The following is a 21,800-nucleotide window of genomic DNA, read 5'->3' on the forward strand; positions in this document are numbered from 1 at the left end:
CCGACTATCTGTGTAGGCTGACTAGTTTTAGCAGCCTGCCACAAACCGAGACATGTTGCTGGCCCCATGGGGAGAGTGCCTTTGTCACTCTGAGGCCAGTAACAAAGCCTGCACTGGGTGGAGATGCTAACACCTCTCCCAGGCAGGAATTGTCACACCTGGCGGTGAGCCTCAAAGGCTCACCTCCTTTGTGCCAACCCAGCAGGACACTCCAGCTAGTGGAGTTGCCCGCCCCCTCCGGCCAGGCCCCACTTTTGGCGGCAAGGCCGGAGAAAATAATGAGAATAACAAGGAGGAGTCACTGGCCAGTCAGGACAGCCCCTAAGGTGTCCTGAGCTGAGGTGACTCTAACTTTTAGAAATCCTCCATCTTGCAGATGGAGGATTCCCCCAATAGGGTTAGGATTGTGACCCCCTCCCCTTGGGAGGAGGCACAAAGAGGGTGTACCCACCCTCAGGGCTAGTAGCCATTGGCTACTAACCCCCCAGACCTAAACACGCCCTTAAATTTAGTATTTAAGGGCTACCCTGAACCCTAGAAAATTAGATTCCTGCAACAAGAAGAAGGACTGCCCAGCTGAAAACCCCTGCAGCGGAAGACCAGAAGACGACAACTGCCTTGGCTCCAGAAACTCACCGGCCTGTCTCCTGCCTTCCAAAGATCCTGCTCCAGCGACGCCTTCCGAAGGGACCAGCGACCTCGACATCCTCTGAGGACTGCCCCTGCTTCGAAAAGACAAGAAACTCCCGAGGACAGCGGACCTGCTCCAAGAAAAGCTGCAACTTTGTTTCCAGCAGCTTTAAAGAACCCTGCAAGCTCCCCGCAAGAAGCGTGAGACTTACAACACTGCACCCGGCGACCCCGACTCGGCTGGTGGAGATCCGACACCTCAGGAGGGACCCCAGGACTACTCTGATACTGTGAGTACCAAAACCTGTCCCCCCTGAGCCCCCACAGCGCCGCCTGCAGAGGGAATCCCGAGGCTTCCCCTGACCGCGACTCTTTGAATCTAAAGTCCCGACGCCTGGGAGAGACCCTGCACCCGCAGCCCCCAGGACCTGAAGGACCGGACTTTCACTGGAGAAGCGACCCCCAGGAGTCCCTCTCCCTTGCCCAAGTGGAGGTTTCCCCGAGGAACCCCCCCCTTGCCTGCCTGCAGCGCTGAAGAGATCCCGAGATCTCTCATAGACTAACATTGCGAACCCGACGCTTGTTTCTACACTGCACCCGGCCGCCCCCGCGCCGCTGAGGGTGAAATTTCTGTGTGGACTTGTGTCCCCCCCGGTGCCCTACAAAACCCCCCTGGTCGGCCCTCCGAAGACGCGGGTACTTACCTGCAAGCAGACCGGAACCGGGGCACCCCCTTCTCTCCATTCTAGCCTAGGTGTTTTGGGCACCACTTTGAACTCTGCACCTGACCGGCCCTGAGCTGCTGGTGTGGTGACTTTGGGGTTGCTCTGAACCCCCAACGGTGGGCTACCTTGGACCAAGAACTGAACCCTGTAAGTGTCTTACTTACCTGATAAAACTAACAAAAACTTACCTCCCCCAGGAACTGTGAAAATTGCACTAAGTGTCCACTTTTAAAACAGCTATTTGTCAATAACTTGTAAAGTATACATGCAATTTTTATGATTTGAAGTTCCTAAAGTACTTACCTGCAATACCTTTCGAATGAGATATTACATGTAGAATTTGAACCTGTGGTTCTTAAAATAAACTAAGAAAATATATTTTTCTATACAAAAATCTATTGGCTGGATTTGTCTCTGAGTGTGTGTACCTCATTTATTGTCTATGTGTATGTACAACAAATGCTTAACACTACTCCTTGGATAAGCCTACTGCTCGACCACACTACCACAAAATAGAGCATTAGTATTATCTATTTTTACCACTATTTTACCTCTAAGGGGAACCCCTGGACTCTGTGCATGCTATTCCTTACTTTGAAATAGCACATACAGAGCCAACTTCCTACAAACGCTGTCCCCTAACATTTGTTCCTGTAACCTCTTAACCTCCCAGGTATCTGCTGTTGTGAGTAAAAGGTTGTAATTAGTCTCATCTTTTCCCTCATTTTCATATTCATCATTGAAAGTACAAACATTTAAGGCACAATATTTGGCAACCTTGCTAGCATACCTGTTTCCCACTGTTACATAATCATCCTCTTTGCGGTGTGCAGAGCACATGACAATCGCAATTATGGCGGTATCAGTAATGCTTTCAACAAGTTACACTCTCCTCATTATATATGGGAGAACCTGAAGATGTCATAAACCCTTGTTGTGCCCATAAGTGTTCAAGTCATGCATGACACCAAAGCCATAGTGACTATCAGTGCAAATGATCACTTTCAGCTGGTCTCAAACAAAGCACGCTCTTGTAAGAGCAATCAATTTGGCCACTTGTGCAGAAAACACTCCTTGAAGCCAGGAGTCTTCGACCACACTTGAGACAGCACAGACAGCGCAGGTAGCTCCCAGCTTTCCTACACGGTCTCCTATGCAGGAGCCATCAAAAAACATTACATGATCTGATTCAGAGAGTGGCACATCTTGAATGTCAGGTCTTGGCTTGGTGCATAGTTCAGTATCATGTAGGCAGTCATGCTCAACTTCACTGTTCTCTAACAGTTTAATGCTGAAACCTATTGAAGCCATGGCTTTAAGACAGCCAGGCAATGTAGCAGCTACTGGGTCAAGAGTAGCTGACAATATGCAATGGATCTGCAAGCTTTTCCGTTCATCTGAGTTAGCACTGAGAGACCGCATTCCTCTCTCTTACTGCAAAACAAAGTACAGCATTTGTTGTAATCAGGCATTCCCAGAGCAGGGGCAAAACAGAGACGTTTTCTCAGCTCTGAAAAGGCTTGGCCACTATGGAGAAGTTGGGAATCCACTGATGACAGCAGCCCGTCATTCCCAAGCCCATCGTGACTTCTTTCTGAATTGTTGGTGGATTCATTTGCACATTCGCTAAGATTCTTTCATGTGATACCTTCCTTACTCCTTTCTCAATGTGATGTCCGAGGTAAAGAACTTCTGTCTTAAAGTACTGCAATTTTGTCAGGGATACTTTATGTCCATTCTCAGCTAAGTGGTTCAACAGGGCAATGGTATCATGTTTATACGCCTCTCAGGTATTTGATGCCACCAGCAAGTTGTCAATATAGTGAAGACTGAATGAAAGGGCATTTCCAAGGATTCCAGATTATTTTTAAGGATCTTGTTAAAATTGGAGGAACTCTTGGTATACCCTTGTGGGACTCAGCACCATGGCCTCCAATGGAATCTGAAATAAAATCACAGCTGGATTAGGTACAACAGGACAACAAGGAACTACAATGGCATTCATCTTTTGCAAGTCCTTCACTATGCGGCACTTGCCGTTAGGTTTCTGCATGGTTGGTGAGTTACATGGGCTTCCCATAATCTCTTTCAGGATACTCTGTTGAATCATTGAATCAATCACAGGACTAATCCCAGCAATGGTTTCACGGGTTAGGTTACATTGTGGGATTCTTGGATGCTCCACATTAGGTTATGCAGCTAGGCTCAACACCTTTAATGAGACCTATGTCTTTCCCTTCAGGTAGTACTCTGTCTCTCAAATCTTGAGGCAAAGATTTGCTTGTCAGCATGGGATACAATCTGATATCTGGATTCTGACTCACAGGCTTGAAGGCAATGTCCTCATCATGAGTGTGTAGTTTGATACCCTCTTGGGTACAGTAAATGGAACAGTTAAACTTGAACAAGAGATTGAGACTCGGTGAGTCTCTTCAAAGGACCCTATTTGAACCGGTAAAGCCTGTGTATCAGGGATAATCAATTGTTTATTGGCAACTCCCACAACTTGGATTCTTTTTCCTGAGAGGAGTAGGTTGAGAACCTCTGCTTTTCTCACAGTAGAGCAGGTAGCACCAGTATCAATCAAGAATGATACGGGTCTCCATTCATTTCACCATTCACGAATGGTCAACTCTGGTCTACCTTTAAGGTTGCACCAAGCACACAATCTGCTCCACTCTCAGGCACAGCCAGTGTGACAGGTCCGAGTTGTAATCCTCATCTGCTGGAATCATAGGGTATTGTCGAGACATACCCTGATTCACAGAAGCATTTTAGTTTGCATTAGGGACCTGCTTCAGATTAGAACTGGGAACATTTGCATTTTGTTGTGTCATTGGGGCTTGTGGGTCCTGCATTCCCTGTTGTTGGGGAAATTCAAATTTTGACATCTCTATCTCTGCACATGCTGTAACTGAACAGGATTATTTCCCTTTGTCTGTAAAGATCCACCATTCTGTACCGGGTTCTCATGTGCCATATTATTTCTATTGAAACAACATTCCCGCTTCCAATGCCAAATCCAGCCACGAACGTGGCAAGCATTTGTTTTCTACAAAGTAGCTCAAACAATTCCTGTACTCGGATCAACTGGGACACCACAACCTCTATTCTGCTTCTGAAATCTATTGCCACCTTGCATCATCGGAACTCCTTGCTGATGCTTTCCCTGCATGGGACAAGCATTGCCTACAAATAATTGATTTTGACTTCATTGGGTGGCTTTCATTTGAGACATCATTAGCGTTTCTTTCAATTTCTTTTACTTCGTCTCCAATTCATCACTACAATATTTCCCGTATCTCAGGATTTCATCAATTGATTTACTTTGCCAACACATCAAATGTTGCTGAATCATCATGCTAATTTCAGATTTCAATCCATGCACAAATCTAAACACAAAATATCCCATGTCTTTAGTCTAAATAGTTCAGTTCCACTATAGTGTTTAATTGCCTGCAACAATCTCTCATAATTGGACTTATTCAAAACAACTTTGTATTTCTGAGCTAGGTCAGGCAGTCTTTCATATGCCTGTCCTGCACGTCTAGGAATGTCCTTACATAAGAACACTAGCTCATTTTCTTGGTAGGTATCTAATTGAGACATGTCAAGAGTTCCAAGTACCATCTCCTTTAATTCCAATTTTAATTTAGCCACGTCTATTGCCTTTTTTCTTTTTGGGTTTGAAATGTTTTTCCCACTCATCTCTGAACCTTCACCTCCATCCGGAATGTCTACATCTTTAAGCCAATTGTCTAATTCTTGAGCACAAAGGGCCAGATGTACAAAGGCCTTTTGCATTTTTGGTCCATTAAGAAATGCAAATCGGCCTTTTCCTATAGACAAAGACCTTTAGGGAATCACCAAATACTATAGAAATCTCATTTTGTGATTCCCTAAATAGAAATTCACAAATAGGGATTACCTATTTGTGATTTCTTAACATATGTACAAAGCATTTCCTGAATGCAATATGAGCATTTAGGAAATGCAATTATCCATGTGCAATTTTAAAAAAGCACCAGAAAATGCTTGGGCGTATGTGTGCTCTACATATGCACCACTATTTTTGGACTGCACCAAGGGGAGCCTTTTGACCATAGCCATCCTTGCTTTTGCATTTCCCAAATAGTGATTTCCCTATAGGAAATCAGTATCTGGGAAATGCAAAACGGCCCATTGTCTCAAATGGTAAGGGATTTCTTATTTGCGGTTTTCCTAATAGTGATTCCTACTTTGTAGGAATCGCTATAAGGAAATCTGTATCTTTGTACATAGCATTTTGCATTTCCTCTATAGCGATTTCTATGAAGTCGCTATTTATGAAATGCAAAATTGCATTTTAGTACATCTGGCCCAAAGACCTTGTTGTCTCGGTATCAATTATTATTATCTCTCTTCCAGAGGTTCTCGGATTTACATTATCTGGTGTATTTACAATGGACATTGCAGAGTTTGGCGAATTCAAATGTATTCCTGCCCTGGGAGTACTGTAATTAGCTTTGGGAAGTACATTTAATTAGGGTAGGAAAAAAGGTGGCGACCTTTAAGAAAACCTTTCATGCGCTGAAAATCCTGTCTGACTCAATGTTGAATCTGCACTTGCAGTACATGGAGCATTTCCTTGCATCGGGACTGAAGGGATTCTTCTCATTGTCGCTCTCACAAGATTGTTATTTGAAGTACCCATTTCAGTAGGAACAGCTAAAGTATGAGTAGTACTTCCTGCTACTATAGGCTTATAGACAGGAACTAATGGACCTATTGTGACTGGAACTGTCAAGGCATCTAGGGTATTTGAGACAGATAACGTTAGAGGGGTTGTCATTCCTGAACCCTCTCCCATTAAATCTGAACTTCTACTGGTGCAATAGGCACATCAAAATTCCCATTAATATTTACATTACTCACTTCTTCCACTTGGGTCTCATTATATAGAGGTGGATGATTCAACAATAGTTCATTTATGAAGTCCTCATCCGAATCACCATCACTGTCCTCTCTTCTATTCTCTGTGTTATCTGCCTCTTCTTTATTTTTCTTTGGTTTTGTTTATTGTTTTCCCCATCCTCTCTAGTCACTGCAGGATGTAATCTAGTTCCCTTGATTACATCAGTTCTCCATGTCTTTTGTCCTGCATCCCAAATAGTACCCGCACAATTTCTCTTTCTGTTTTAGATGGGCAATGTGTTCCCAGGTATTAAGTGCTTCATATTGTGCAGGTCTAGAAGGGGGTTTCATGTCATATAACGTTCTCCCTAAATGCTCAATGATTCTCAAATTATTTATGCCATAGCACGGAAATGTCAACGCTCTGTCTTTTTCAGTTATCTTATGCCATTTCTCAAGCCAAATACATATGTAAAGACCCACATATACTGCCATACAATGACCTGGTGTACCTTCGGGAGGTGCCTATTCTAATGTTCTAACATGGTAGTCATAATCTTTCTTTATCAGGCTTCAAAGTGCTTTAAAGAGTTTAATTTTTAAAGCAAATATGCATTTCTCACAATTACTTTTTATTTACAAGCAGGAAATACATTTTCACTCACAATTCTCTGATGGCGTCCACAACTAATACCAACGCAACTCTCTCCATGATGTATTCCACCAATACCTGTGCAGTTTACACCAACCGACCTATACCAGCACAGCACTCTGTGACGTCAACCTCACTCCTTGCAGCAGCTCAACCTCCTTTACAAATTTTTCCAAACAGTCTCTCACTCAACAATCTATGTGGAAAAACAAATGCAAGCAACTTCTAGAACTAACTTTGTCTGCTCCTCTAAAGAAATTGAAGTTTTCAATTCCTTCAAGAAATGGTCCGGAGTACAGCTTTCCAACCTATCCTGACTCCCACTCTAAATAAACCTCGACCAGTGAGGTCTCAGTCGGATTGATACAGTTCCTACCTGTCCACTGAGATTCACTATGCCAACCTCTCACAATCATGAAAAAATAAGTTCCCTATCCAAAAGTGCTGTCCACAACCTCTCACGACTAACACCACAACATAGCAGACAAGAACAACAAAGTGTATTCTACACTTTTCATCTACCCCGGAATCCTAGGATATGACTGACCCGATAACCATCTCAACTTCTTTGCAACAAGTGCCACATTCACACACAACTCAAAATCTCTGCAGAAGACCCCACAATCACTGCAAACCGCAAGCAAGGCATAAGCAATCGCAAATCACAGCCCTATTGATAAACCCCTATTGACTTGTAATAGCACTGGAACTCCATTAATCCTCCAAACGAACCATGGACTTTGGGCATTTGGGCTAGGTGTGGGCAATTTCTAAATGGGACACCCTAATTCCCTCAATTGCTTGACAGGACCATCCTCTGCCACCAGCTTGATGGAGCGTTTGGGCAGGCTCTCTCAGTCCTTGGGTGGCGGGTCTTGTTCGGTCAAAGGGAAAGATGTAAGGAGTTAGCTCTCAACTAAATCAATGTTAAATTTCAGTGTAACCAATTTGGTCACACGATGAGGAGTCAAATTTAAAATGGAGTTAAGGATTTTATAAAACGTTAACACTCAAGTTCATGTAAATCAATCTCAGAGTATGCTGTAAAGATAAAATAACATAAAAGGATAACCAAATCTCATGAAGAGGTTTAGGCACATCAACATGAGGCAAGCAATAAGTTCAGTTACAGCAATGCAGAAAATTAGCAATAAGATTTGGTGTTTAGAGAACACTCTTCGATTTTCTCTCCTAAAAATGAGTGATATCTAAAGTCCTCTAACTTGGGAAGTAAAATTAGGATTTCTGTCTGGTCTGGGGAAAAATCTCAAAAAGTAGGGGAAAAGGTAGGAAAAAGGGACATATGCTCATGCAAATTGGGAAGGTATCAGAATTTCAGAAGCTCAGTCAAGAGTCATCTTAGAATCAGAAAATAAGCGTTAGCCAAAGACACACTCTGTAAAAAGGGGGACGGAATGAAGGGGAAAGGCTAGAGGCCTGTCCCTCTCAAAGTCCATAGGAAAGTCTGAAGAGAACTGTCCAACAACCTGTGTGAACCCTAGTTAATATCACACAAATCCTTCTAAGCAACTCCCCTTTTTCACACCATCAGGGCTCCATTGTTCTTTTACATCTTCATGTGGTGAGCTGAAACATCTTTAGTTTCTCTCATAGCAATCCTGAGAAAGATATCAATCTTGGGCTTCTACACATTGCTGGCAACAGTTTTTGAATAAGGACTGTCAGCTTGTCATGTCATGTTTCTCAATGTTCTTACATCAAGGTCTTTTTCCCGAGCTCTCTACATCTAACACAATAGTACATCTATTTCCAAACTTAACACAATAGTACATCAATTTCCAATCTAAATAAATTTATGCAAACACACCTGCAAAGGAAAAGAAATGTAAGCAGAAATGAAAACAGCTTTTCATGTGGAAAGAAATTAAGGCCTAGTCAGGACACCTTAAATATACTTTGCAATTGTGCATATTTAAAATGTGTGTCATTCTGCACATGTAACTTCAAATAAATGAAAATGTCAGTTCAAGAGTTCAAATCAATTTCAGGTTACATATTAGTAAAAGTAAAGAACTTTTTGAATACACAAATATGATCTGCAGTGAATCCTAGTTCATTTTAATGGGATAACAGGAGTTAGCTTAGCCTCTGGCTTGTAGACTTGTGCCCCCGTCACCTAGTGACTTTTAACCTACTTAGCTTGCTCTGTCTTAGCCCATTTAATTATTTATTTCTTCTAAGATGGCTGCCTTGTTTATAGTTAGGCCACTTGTTATGAGTTACATTATCAGTGTCACCGCGCCAAGGCGTCAAGGTCAAGCACCAAAGACAAACAAACAGTAGGTGTTCACACTTAGGGATTTTCCCTCTCTATACTTTCGAGGGATTGTTGATATTAATTGCCGTCCCAAGCATGTCTGTTATCTATTGTTTAGAAATACACCTACGTCAGGGGACCTTGTAGATCTGTATAAATACATCACACTTCAGATAGATAATCAGAGGGATTCCGACCAGAGGGCATCGCCACCATCGCTGATACCGATGCTACAGTCGTCTTGCCGCTGACCCAGTCTTCGTGTCCCTGCGGAGTCTGAGATAGAGACCTCATTCCAAGGTAACGAGGGTTGGGGGCTCCTCTCATGGACACGGCCTTGGCAGATTAGGTTTAACAAACCCAGCTCTCCTTTAGGTAGGAGGTTAGGCCTATTCACATTGGGGTATTAGGACATATTCCATCTCATATATCTTTTTCATGTATTGCAAAATGGTGGGGGTCTTCGTAACAATGACTCTCGTCTTCACAATACTGTTAGTTGCTTTATTCATTATCCTAATCATTGCAGTCCATGCAACTTATCGCAAATTGCAGTTATGTTAAATAAAAACTATTATAACTTTACTGCATCTGTGTCATTGCCTGTGTTTGTATGAGACATAATATATCTGTGAGAAAAGGGTAATCTCCGTTTAACCACGACACTCCCTGAGATATCTTATTCTTGAGTCCATGCGTAAACGGCTGCCATAAATCACATCTTACTATTGTGTTCCTGGTGAGGTGCTGCTAGTGAGCCGGTAGGGTTGGGATAACAGTTGCGACTTTTTGCAGGAAAGACGTAGTCGCCTACAAACAAAAGTACTGTCATCCTTAAACCAGCAGTCTTGCTCAGAGCAAGAGTCCAAACTACGACAGAACTACAATTTAAATCTAAAGTGAAAACATTAGTGCACACATTACATAATTCCTTCTAGTTTTTGGTGCTAATGCATTTCAGTACATTGACGATGGTTTCTAAATGATTTGAAATGAGTATGTTTAATTTAATCCCTGTGATGGCTGTGATTCCTAATGGGTCACAAACTGCAACCTACCTCACTAATTTTCATGAGGCAGGTTGATTTGCGACTCACAAGGAATCCCTAAGTGAAATTCAATGATTTTTATACACTAGGGATACCGATTTCCTAATTGCGATTCAGAGGGAATCACAATTAGGAAATAGATATTCCTAATGTTTGTACATCTGAGTCTTAGAGCCTTTGTTACTATGGGCTGAGAAAATTCCAACCATAAATAAATAAGTAAATAAATGGATAGATAAATAAATACATAAGTAAATAAATAAATAAATAAAACAACTCTTGGTTTTTTTAGTACTCTAGAAAGCAAAATCTAACTCAGTTTAAACAAGCTGTGTGTGAAACAATCGATATATTGAAGCTGTGTTGAAGATTAAAGTATTTTGGGGCTTGGCTGATTCCATGGTTATAAAGAATGCTATTCATCTTTAGTAGCCAAATTGAAGAAGATTTACAGGCAATGGCCTCAGCTATGGAAATAACTTTCATTCAGAAAAGATTTTATAAAAGTCTCTAGGTAGCAGTCCTCTGAATATGTCAGAAGGAAAAAGTTACAATTGCCACATACTGTGAAAAAAAAAGTCTAAAAAAAAGTATTCAATCTCAAAGAGCCATCACTGAGGGAACCGGAACTAAACTCTAAGCCTTCATTTACAAAACCCTTCACCAGTTTTGTAGTATCCAGAATAAATCATCATCCAAGATTTAAATCTTGGATGATAGCTCATTGGAACCCAAGGCTGGGATTTAGGTCAATCGCTCATAAGCACCCATGGTCAGAAATTGTTTAAGTACTATAAATGCCTTCTGTTCACAGATGCTCAAAGATGAAGCTTGTTGTCACACACCTATAAGACCACATTTGCCAAATCTCTATAAAGGCTCTGCTTGTAGTATTGTTTCATTATTATGCAGCAAAACTCAGTTACCCTTATTCTAAGAAGCTCGTCCACCGAAGCATCCAATTACTGAGTATCTTGAAATAGGGTCCAAATATATATTTTTCTGTTATTTGTTTTCTTCTTACTTTAATACTCTTTGGGTCTGATTCACAAAAATAATGTACACCTTTGAGTAAGTTCACACTTTTGAGTAAGTTTACTACTTTTTGGCATTCACAACTGCACTTTTGTAGTAACTTACTGTTAGAAATGGGGTCTCTAGTTGGCAGAGGTATACACCCTTGGCCAAGTAGAGACCACAATCCTAGTCAAGGCAAGTCAGGCACAATCCAAATTATCCTGTGCCTATCCTCTGGTAGCTTGGCACTGAACAGTCAGGATTAACTTAGAAGGTAATATGTAAAGTATTTGTGAAATAAATCATAACACAGTAAGACAGTGAAAACACCACAAAAATACACCACAGAGGTTTAGAAAAATAGATAATATTTATCTGAATAAAATAAGGCCAAAACGACAAAGATCTAATAAGCACAAGTTGAAAATACCACTTTTAGAATGTTTGAAAGAGTCTTACTCCTTAAAAATAAACAGTATTCTCTTTGTTACACAAAGTATCTGGTATGTGTAAAAAATAACGATGCACAGAGACCGCAGAGGAGATGCGTAGGAAAACAGGGTGTGCATCGAATTTTGCGACGCGGCACAGACGATGCGTCGTTTCTTTCCACGCTGCAAGGGGCTTGCATCGTTTTTCGGTGTGCAGTCTTGGTTCCTCACTTCAGTGCAGGGATATTTTGACGCCCAGGGACGATGCAGGGAAAATCCAATGGAGGCTTCACGTAGACTTCGGCAGGCGGTGCGTTGCTTTTCGACGCACAAGGAGTTTCCTGAAGAGATTAACTCTTTTTGACCCTTTAGACTCCAGAAAACAGGAGGGAAGCTCAATTAAAGCCCTTGGAGAGCACTTTTGGGGAAGACAGAGTCCCTCACACACAGTCAGAGGCCAGTAGGGCAGGAGGGCAACAGCAGAGCAGCAGTCCTTCTCAACAAAGCAGTCCAGATTAGTCCTTTGGGAAGTAGGGCAGTTCCTCTTGACAGTGTGCAGGTGTAGGTCCAGAAGTGTCTGGTTTGGTGGGATCAGAGACCCAGTTTATTTACCCAAAAATGCCTTTGAAGTAGAGGAGACTTCAAAGAGGTGTTTTGAAGTGCACACTCTCCCCTTTCAGTTCAGTCCTGTCTGCCAGGGTCTCAGTAGGGGGCTTAGCAGGCCATTATGTGAGGGCAGGCCACTGGCCTTTGAACTTTAAGTGTCAGGGCCTCCACCCTTCCAGCCAAGGAAGACCCATTCAATATGCAGATGAATGCAAGCGTGACTGAGTATCCTGTGTTTGTGGTTGTCTGGGTGAAATGCACAAGGGGGCTGTCAACCAGCACGGACCATACATTGATTGGGCACAGGCTGTAAGGCACAGATGGTTTTAAGTGCAGAGAATTGCTCACTTTCTAAAAGTGGCGTTTCTAAAATAGTAATATAAAAACCAACCTCACCAATGTACAGGATTTTCCATTACAATTCTGGCCATACTAAATATGACCTGTTTACCCCTTTCAGATCAGAATCTACCACTCAAAAAGTATATGAGGGCAGTACTAATGCTAGTCCATGAAAGAAGCAGGGCTCACAATAGTGGAAAATGAATTTAGGAGTTTTTCACTACCAGGACGTATAAAGCACATGTGTAGTTGTCCTGTCTTTTACCTACATAGCATCTTGCCTTATGGGTTACCTAGAGTATGCATTAGGGGTGACTGATATGGAGAGTTTAAGGCTCAGCAAGTATTTTTAAATGCCAAGTCGAAGTGGCAGAGAAACTGCACACACAGGCCTTGCAAAGGCACGCCTAAGACATGGTTAAGGGGCTACTTATGTGGGTGGCACAATCAGTGCTGCAGGCCCACTAGTAGCGTTTAATTTACAGGTCCTGGGCACATGTAGTGCACTTTACTAGGGACTTATAAGTAAATCATATATGCCAATTGGGGATGAACTACTGTGTTTAAGGGAGAGAGCATATGCACCTTAGCACTGGTTAGCAGTGTTAAAGTGTGCAGAGTCCTAAAACCAGCAAAAACAGTGTCAGAAAAGTGGAGGAAAGCAGGCAAAAAGTTGGGGGATAGCCATCCTAAGGCTGTCAGGTCTAACACTTACATATTTGTAGTAACTCCAGCACCACTCAAGGTACACCAATGATACTTCAACACCCTTGCATAAAATATAATTGAGGTAGGGACTTGAAATAAATCCCCACAGAATTATTTTTTTCAATTAAATTAAATTATTTAAAATATTAAAAAATGTAAAATAAATAGAAATTATTGTTGACAAGTATATAAAAATAGTACATATATAATATTTAATATGTAATATTTTATAAATGAATAATGGATATGTACTAAGTTTGTATTTTTTAACATTAATTTAAACTTATTTTTATTTTTAAGTATTATAAATCATTTAATTTTATATTATTACCACTCAGGTTTTATGGTTTTATTTTAAATCTTCTTTAATTGTAAAGCCCGAAATTAAATTACTATCCTGAAACTGCCACTTTCAGAAAGGTGGCAATTTCCTGCTCAAACCAAATGTGCCTTTCTGCCAGTGTCCAGGCTCTCCTGTGATGTGTTGTGTATTCCTTCCAAAATGGGGACAAAAAGGGCCTGCGGTTACAGGGAGAAAGTCTTCCTGACAGGATGGCTAGGGTGGAGCTGTAACCTGCCTTTGTTACACTGCAAAGGAGCCTGCTTGCAGCACACCTAGAGGAACATAACATTAGGTCCTTCCTTTTATCACCCTAGGCATTTCATAGCCCAACCCAGGGAAAGGGGAAGAACTGACCAGAACCAGTTAGGGAGTAGGTGCGGGAATGCCCTACCCTCAAAGGCTGGCACTACGAATAAAGGTGGCACCTGCAGAACCTCTCATCAGAACGCTCATGGGCCTGTGGAAGATTCCGCGGAACGACTGCCCTGCTGTCTAAAGAAGGAAGACTGGATCTGCTTGCCTTGAACCCTGGATCCCCAGAAGTGACTCCAAAGGTCAGTTGACTGACCTCCTGTTTGAGCTATAGGGACACAACAAGCTTCCAGAGGCCTTCCTTGCAACTGCCCGGTTGCCCAGTACATACTGGTTCTGACTGAGCCCTGCTGCTGGACCCTGCTGGAGTCCTGATGCCCAAGAGGCATTCCCCAGGTCCTGGACCCTTGGCTCTTGCATCAGAATTCACTTTTCCTGCCTCAAGACAGAACGCCAGAAGGTCTGAGCTCCTGACAACCACAAGTTGACTCTTCCCTCCAAAATAATGACCCTCCACGATGCTTGCCAAAGTGAAGCTCCAGCTTGACCTACTCTTCACATCAGCAATGACATCCAAGTCTCCTGCCATCGCAACTGCCCGTGTCGACCTACTTCAGCAACAACCTTCTACACACGCCAGCAAGGACTCCTGGCCTCTCCTGACAAAGCGAAGTTCCAGCTGAGGCTCCACACATGGACGTGGACTGTGAGAAGCTAAACTCTTCACAGAGACAAACTTGGTCCCTGTATGTGACCAGCGCTCAAGCGTGGTCGGCCTGAACTTGTGACATTGACCCTGTCCAGCACAACCAGATACCCATGAAATGGCACTTTGTGCTTTTGGGTGCTATGTTTACCTAGAACTTTAAAAACTCATAACTCTGCTTCTACTTATTGAATTTTTGTCATCCTGGTGTCATTTTACTTAGTAAGTTTCACTTTATTGTTCTGCGTTGGTTTGGAATTTTTCTTTTGTTGTGCTTCACTTTCTTATAGTGTGAGTGCTGCATACATACTGTAAACATTGCCACTAAATTAAGCTGACTGATTTTGTACCAAGCTACCAAAGGGTTACAAACAGGTTTATCTAATGACTTTTATGATTCACCATGGCAAGGATTCCGTTTTTGATTTGTCTGGGGCTTCCAGCCCTTTCAATTAATAACCCAAATGCATACAGAAAGTTACTACAAAAATGAAAATTACCACAAAAGTGCAGTTTGTGAGTACCAAAAAGTAGTAAACTTATTCAAAAGTGTAAACCTACTAAAAAGTGCAGGTTGTGAATCAGGCTTTTAGTCTTTGTCATACATAGATGCCTTCTCTTTCAACAGCAGAAAGAGTGCTGAAACGATGATGGATGGGTAACCTTTTTTCAACCCCAAAATCCAAACTTCTTTTACTTATTGCATCCTGGGTTTAATGTTTCTTGAAAGGGATGCAACAACTTAACCTGGGAGTGGAAGTCATGTTAAAAGCATTGTTAAGAAAACATTGCATTACTGATGAGAAATAGTTTACCCAAGTCCCTCTACAGGTGTTTCCCCCTGCATAAACCTAGGACACATAGACATAAACATATTCATATAGCCAATAGTCCTTCTAAAGCTATGTTGTCACTTATTTTAGATTCAAACAAGCTGGGTATCAGGAAAAGGAGGCTCTAACCTGTTGAAGAAATAGTTGATTGTTGCGTCAGCGTCTTAACATCGAAAACTAACAAATTAGGTTTCCTGCAGCTGCTAAATGGGACACCCAACCAAATGCCTTCTCCACAAAAACTATCTACTGCAATCTTCAGTTATAACAAATCCCCCTCCCCTCTGTTTCACCCAGGGCAGAGTATTGGCCAAAGTATGAAACCTGCAATCACCTAGAAGCCCATTAACGCATGTAAAGATAGAACTCTTTCTTGGATACTAAAATAAGAAGCAGAACATTGCTCCCCTCTGGTCAAACCCACTTTGGTGAATACTTTGAAGAAGGGATAGTTGTGAAGTTCCTCAAAATGTAGGTCTTTCCTTGTTTTCAAAGGTGTTTGCCAGGTGGTTGGGTTTCCAGATGGCATGCTGCACATGACTGGACACACCACACCTAGCTCCCGTGTAGGGAAACACTGATGACAGCAGTCGGTGTTCACAGCAGATTAGAGACCCTCAAGTGGCTCTCTACATTGCCATCTTATCGCCTGCTCCAAACTCCCACCGTCTCTGATTGCCATGTACACTTGTGCTCACCAAATACGCAGCTTGGCACTTTAGCTTGTCAAGCTGGGGTTATGCCAGCTGGAGTCATAATTGGTCATCCAGGAGCAAGGTGAGACACGAAATGCAACGCATGGAAGAAAACCGTCTAAACAAACATTAGCATCGGATTTCGCAAGAGTGCTGTACTTGACAGCAGCTTGGCACGGGAGCCTGGCACAGGAGGTGAGGAACACTCATCGTCCGTGCGTCACCCAGAGACGCTAGCGGTGCATTCTTGAAAACAGACAGCCACGCCTAATGGATCATGCATCTGCACATGTGATGTCTTTCCCCACATCTGGGACTGATGCTTTTGTGGTAAAACCCGGTGACCACAAAAGGGATCTTCGTAACGTACAGAAGTCCCTCTACAAGTCAGAAGATTTTTCCCAACTCATGAAAAAGGGCTAGGAGGGAGTGTGCAACCCCCTCGCATTTGTGATGTGGAAAGGAATGATTTGATGGTGTGTGACTGCGACTGAGGGCCAAAACCACTGATGTGTTACCGACCCCCAAGTTGGGGTGGTGACTGATTCGCAAAGGGGAAGATATCCCCTTCAAACTCCTTACCCTGTGGTAATCATGTCAGTGGGTCTGGGAGGAGCAGGCAGGGACTGCTGCCTACTTCCCCCAGTGACTCCCAAGTGGGAAACATCTTTTAAAAGCACCACCAGCGCCATTAATGGACACAGGGCGCTTTAAAAATATTCTTTCCCATTTCAGAAAGCAAATGCAGGGACGGAGGTCGGCTGTGCTTTGCGTGATGCCACCCAGTGCCTAATTTGACCGATAGTTGCATTTATTTTTGGGGACCAGCAGTTATTTTCCAACACCAGATATTTGCTGAGTGCAGGAGAGGCAACAAGACACAGATCGCAACACAGAGTGGGAGAAGGAAGGCAAAACTGTCGGAGAAATAAGGAACCTGCAAGAGTGAGAGAAAGGGGCAGTGGATTAAAGAGTGACAGCCTCAGTGTTCGGCACGCGGATGTTTAATTGCACTGACCGCCTGCTTCTGGACAGAGACTGGGCTTTTGTCACAAATTAAATACTAACTCCAGCCCTGCAAACATCCAATCATAGGAGATCACAAATTGTGACCTGGCAAATATTCATTAGGCAGGTCACTTTGCAAACTCTTGAGGCAACCTATAGGCAACCTCTTAGTAGTAAATAAATTGCACCGCGACTTGCATTCCTATTAGCAAACCAGTTGGTGTGCAAATTGCACATCCTTGTTTAGAGAACAGAATAAATCAGGCCACTGGTGTCGTAGATAACCAACTTAGCAAAAAGTCGAAACTTATACATCAAGTGATGAGGTAGACTCCAAGCACTACTCATCCCTCATCGTTCACCTTTAAGTGGCTGATAAAGCATTACATTAGTTTGACTTGAGTTGCTATGCAAACCACTGCAGAGGTGAGACAGTAGCGCATATTGTTTTGGCCACTTTGCAAGATGCTAGATGGCAATAGATTCTGAAAACAGCCTCTGTGAGCTCTACTTAAAATGGAGACCTGGAGAGATACCTGAGACTCTGGGTCAGTGCGAAATCTCATCTCATATATCTGGCTGGATGCCCGGTGTCCTAGGAAACAGAAACCTCCTTAAAGAAATGTATAATTCTAGACAGCAAACACTGGTAAAGGTTTCTATAGATGGAGCTATGTAGGACCACTGTTGTGAAGATGTCACTGGAAAGAAGTAGAGGTCAGCCAGGGGGCTGTCAAGCAGCTGAGGGATGAAGGCACCACTTCCAGGCTGCAGAGCATGTTGTGATGATCCGGTTGACTTTTTTACATTTTCAAAGACAAACTCAATAAGGAGTTTTGTTTTTCAAAAGTGTGCTTCTCTGCTATAATTTCACTGACACAAATATTGCAATACTAATACAGCGCTGGAACCAGGGTAAAGGACCTCAAGGTACTCAATACCCGACTGCGCCCAAGCAGTGGGGCTGTATACTTTGCGCTGGTCTGGGCCTTAAATTGAGGATACGAGCCCACAGTGCCAGGGAGAGAGCTGGAACCAGGACTAGGGGGCTTACTGGCCCAAGACACCTTGCTGAGCCCCAGAGTTGGGGCTGTGTACTTCGCACCAGTTGGGCATTTAAATTGATGATACAAAGCCCACGGCATGGGACACACTGGGACATGCCCGGGCAAAGATAAGACCCATCTTCGCATGTAAGAGGCTGGGCTGGGCCACCCCTCTTGGTGCCAGGACTGAGAACTTTATTGGTGAGTGTCAACCCAATACCAATAACTTGGGAAAATCTGTAAAATCTATAAAAACATTATTTTTAGTGGCTGATTTTATAACAAAGGACCTGGTTTAGATCTTGACGGTCAAGCCGACGGAGTTATGCCTGCCGTATTTAGATTTATTCCAGTTGAACTGCCTTCCGCCCCGACGGAGTACTCTTCCTAGTCGTCAGGCTGGCGTGCTCCCGCCAACCATATTTAGATGTTACAGTTCTACAGGCGGTGTTCTGGTGGCGGATTACTGACGGAGGGAGCAGGTTGCGGGAGGCACTGTACATTGTACAATGGCAATAGCTATGGAAAGGAGGCAAGTAACACACACCATGTACTTTAGCCGTATGTGTCCACCTGCATAACACACTGCACAACCCACAACATACACACAATGTTCCTTTGCCATAACACCACAACACATGTACATGCAGAAAACACACAATGCCATACATCCTATACACAACACGCACACACTATTGATGCTACACCCACATACAACACAATCACAACTACCAATATAATGACACACTCATCTACACAAACACACTCACACAAAAGCACAAATACACACATCACAACAACAACCACATACACACAACACTCACCCGAATGCTGCACACAGCAACGCACAACCAAACATACACAACAAACATCAAACCCACAGGCAAGTGGCACACCTACAGACACAACCACATCACCCACTACCTATACCTCAACCAGCCTATCCAGTCACACCCCTCACAAGTAAAAGTCTACAGGTGCCAGATAAGTGCCCAATAGATGCCCATTCATGAGGAGGACACTCCTGGATTATAGGCAGGAGACAAGTAAAAGGCAACAGAAAAATTGTACCATCCAAACATTTTTCACTGTGACATATGAGTTACAAGGCCAAAATAACATACATGAGGGTAGGAGTACAGATATGATGACTTGAGTCCAACTTTTACACAGTGTGTCCCACATTATATATTGCAGTACAATTTATTGAGTCAATAGAATGAAATTGTTGTTCCAGTGAGATACATGTACGGACTTACATTGACAACCGGAAGCAGTATATTTCACATACAGGTCCCATTCCACAGTGCACACATGGAAATAGTTAACAAATGTGATATTTGTTTTATTTTGTTGTGAGCATTCTTTTGGTAATGAATACTTGCACCAAAATTAAAATTGGTTAGTGGTAACATATCATACACTCAAGCAACTGATTGCGGGGGCTTGAAGTGATTACATCCCCTTTCCAATTTTGGTCTTTACAACAGAGCTGAAATCATGGGTGATCTTCTCAAAAAGACCCCCACCTTTGTTGGCTGGGGCCAAGGTACAAAAATTAATTACATCTTTATTTCTGAGGGACTGGACCTGTACATCCTTTTTCGGAGGCAATTTAAAATGATCACAGTGACCACAACCCTGCTGAGCTGGTGCTTAATTTGCCTGCTAGCACCGACCCTCCATGTCTCCTGAGGTGACAGACCTTGGCCAGAAGGATAATGGGCTCAGGTTCAACTGGTGGGTAGTTCATAGTCTCACCTTGTTGACCACACTTGGATCACATTTTTACATAATTGTTGATCACCTGTCAATAGTTAATCCTCTGGCACCAGATATATTTGAAGCCTTTGGGGAATTGAACAATTTTATTAGAAACTCCATAACTGGCTGCCACGGCTCTGTGGGGAGATCCCAATCAGGGTTGTTTGATAATGCGCGCAGGGCTACACACCAAAGGCTGCGTGCAGCCCTGAATGATGAACCCAGGAACAAGTTACTTCTTGCAGAAGCAAGGCTAGTTTATGAATTGTTCGACAACTGGCAATCAAGGAAGAAACATGAAGGCACCTAGTCAAAACTTGCAAGAATAAGGATACTAGGGGATTTGGGAGAATTGTGAATGGAAGGCAGATGAATTCCTTACTATCAGAGGGGCTAGGATCCAATATCTTAGCTATGTGGAAGTTTACATGGAAGGTGCCATGCTGTTTCCCTTGCAGTTTAAATTTGAGCTTGAAGAAGTCACTGCTGCCATCCTTGCTAGTCCATCAAAAAGGCGCCAGGTCCCAATGGGGTGCCATTGGACCTTTAAGGAGAATATTCCCCGATGGGCACCCATAATTACTAATGTTTCAAATGCTGCAGCCTCTCATAAAGTTCCTGCCACGTGGCAGACTGCTAGCATAGACCCAGTCTTTAAAAAAGGTAACAGACAGGATCCTCGTTGCTACAGACTGACATCACTATTAGATTCTGTGGTTGTTCACGTTTTCTTGCACAGGAATGAGAAGTGAATGCAGAAAAATGCTATCCTCAATTATACGCAGTAAGGCCCGTATTTATACTTTTTTAGCGCCGCATTTGCGTCGTTTTTTGACGCAAAAACGGCGCAAACTTGCAAAATACCATTGTATTTTGTAGGTTTGCGCCGTTTTGCGTCAAAATGCGGCGCTAAAAAAGTATAAATACGGGCCTAAATGTTTAGGGAAGGACTAGGAACCCCGGAATAGTGTTTGAATTTACATCCCATAATAAGGAAGTACACGATTGGCAAAAAAGGGTCCTTTACCTGGCTTTCATGGAACTTCGCAGCGCCTGTGATTGGGTAACCTGCTCTAGATTATGGAGTATCTTAACCAAGATAGGTCTGCCCCAACCACTAGTAGGATTCCTCCTGCACTGCACTATGGGTTCAGCGCATCAGTTACATATGATTAGGAGGCGAATGCACTGAACCTTTTTGTTTGTCCCGGGGTATAAATCATGGCTGTGTCCTAGCTCACATTTTATTTCTCCTGTATGTAAATAGTTTGAACTCCTTTTTAGTTTTACAGGGGAAGGACCTGCCCAAAGTGAAATCTACCTCTGTCCCGGCTCTGCTTTATGCCAACGATGCAGTCTTGCTCCCTAGTGCATCAAACGGTCTCTGCTGTCTCATTGATACCTTTGTTTGGTTAATGGATGATTTAGATCTAGAAACCAATATTGCAAAACTCATTACATGGCTTGTAGAAAGCAACATTCTAAAAACTGGACCTATTGTAATCAAGGGGGAAAGCATCACAGGGGTTAGTGACTTTCTCTATTTAGGAGTTACTTTTGATTCTCACCAAGGCCTCCATTTCAATCACTTGATTAGGGCCCTGTTTGGGCTGGCGACCAGCATCAACAGTAAGCCTATACTGAAGCTGCTGAAAGTTTATTAACCTAAATACCTCTCAGTTTGGACCTTTGGGGTTGCCATATGTGAATATCATGATTACTATAAATTGCGGCAGGAGGAGAACTGTTTTTGTAGGAAACA

This window comes from Pleurodeles waltl, chromosome 2_1, assembly GCF_031143425.1.
Source record: "Pleurodeles waltl isolate 20211129_DDA chromosome 2_1, aPleWal1.hap1.20221129, whole genome shotgun sequence".
NCBI classification, from domain to species: Eukaryota; Metazoa; Chordata; class Amphibia; order Caudata; family Salamandridae; genus Pleurodeles; species Pleurodeles waltl.